A 1693-nucleotide genomic window follows, 5' to 3' on the forward strand; every position below is an offset into this window, starting at 1 on the left:
AGCAGAGACAGGCTAAATGAAGGAAAGCTGTCAGTCTCTTGGAATTCTACAGATAAGAACAGAGCAACGGAGCTAATTGTTTGCAAACATTTGTTGTCATTGAAGAAAAGGAAAAGGACTATCTGAGGAGCAGCTCAGAGATCAGCACAACTGTTGGAAGGAGCATGAGAAACAGGGCTGCCTCAGTTTCCAAAGATAGACTCATGGCCTTTTAGGTTTCAAAGGGTGGTTCCAAAGCTTTGGTTTGAAAGGTGGAGCTATCATTTCAGATTAGTCAAGAGAAGGTAGCTACAGCTCGAACTTGAGGGGGTGGTGTTTCCATGCCCAAGGAACAAGAGAATGGGGCTCACACTCATAGTTGAGGTGACGGGGCTGTCATTACCAAAGGCCAAAAGAACAGAAATACCTAGCTCCTAGGGGCCAGAGTCACAACTCTAGGGGACCAAGAGAATGAAGTTATCCAAAGCCAAGAGGATGGGATTTTCATCCCAGTGATCCTGGAAGGTATGGCATTTGCCCACAGCCAAGGAGCATTCACTCAGAATCCAAACAGAATCTCCCATATGTAATGGAAATGTCCACCCTGTATTTGTTCTACCATTGTACTTTGGAAGCAGTCAACTTATATTCTAGATTTCAAAAGTCCACTGATGGACAGGACATTTGTCCCAGGATGGAGCATACCAAGAGGTATACTTTATTTAGATGATCCAGAACATGATGAGATTTTGGATTTAAGGTTGATGCTAGGATAGGATAAGACTTATAGGATGCTGTGAAGAGGTGAATGTATTTTGCATGTGGGAAGGATATGAATTTCATGGGAGCAAGGAATGGAATGTTATAGATTGAATTATGTTACCCCAAATATGTGTTGTAAATCTTAACTCCTATACCTGTGCATCTAATTCTATTTCAGAATAGAATTTTCTTTGTTATGTTAATGAGACCATATCAGTATAGGGTGCACCTTAAATCTTTTCACCCATAAAAGGAGCATATTAGGCACAGAAGCAACCAAGTACAAATGGGGAAATATAGATGCTAAGTGGATATCTTCAAGGAATGCCAAGACGAAGCTGAAACAAAGATTTCCCCCAGAGTAGACAGTCTTTCCCTAGAGCCAGTACCCTGAGTTCAGACTTCTAGTCTCTTAACCTGTGAGGAAATAAAATTCTCTTTGTTAAAACCACCCACTTGTGGTATTTCTGTTATAGCAGCACTAAGAAATTAAGAGTTGACATCTTGTCATTTACAGTTTCTTGGCACCCTTTCTCTTTGATAGCTTCACCCAGGATTTTCATAAGTGGATGTTTTGAATGTCCTTTCCCATCCCCTAGATTAATAATATAGAGAATTGGGCTAGTTTTCAGACAGTTTTTTTTTTAATTAATTAATTTTTATTGTGTTTTGGGTGAAGGTTTACAGAGCAAATTCACTTTCCATACAGCGGTTCACATATATTTTGTTTCATGTCATTGACCACAGTTTACCACAATGCAACAGCTCCCCTCCCACTTCCTCCCCATAGTCACCTCTTCCCTGTGTCCATCTCTCCATGCTCTCCTGCCCCCTGAGCTGTCTCCCTGTGCATAAGCAGCCCTTACTTCTCCCATGATTGTTCTCTCCAAGGAGTGTATCTACTTGAGGTAAATGTTCAACTCATATGCCTGTCTTTTGTTTGGCTGGAAAC

The sequence above is a fragment of the Orycteropus afer genome, unplaced genomic scaffold (assembly GCF_000298275.1).
Source record: "Orycteropus afer afer isolate SDZICR_OR568_19922 unplaced genomic scaffold, OryAfe1.0 scaffold00165, whole genome shotgun sequence".
In the NCBI taxonomy this organism is placed as follows: domain Eukaryota; kingdom Metazoa; phylum Chordata; class Mammalia; order Tubulidentata; family Orycteropodidae; genus Orycteropus; species Orycteropus afer.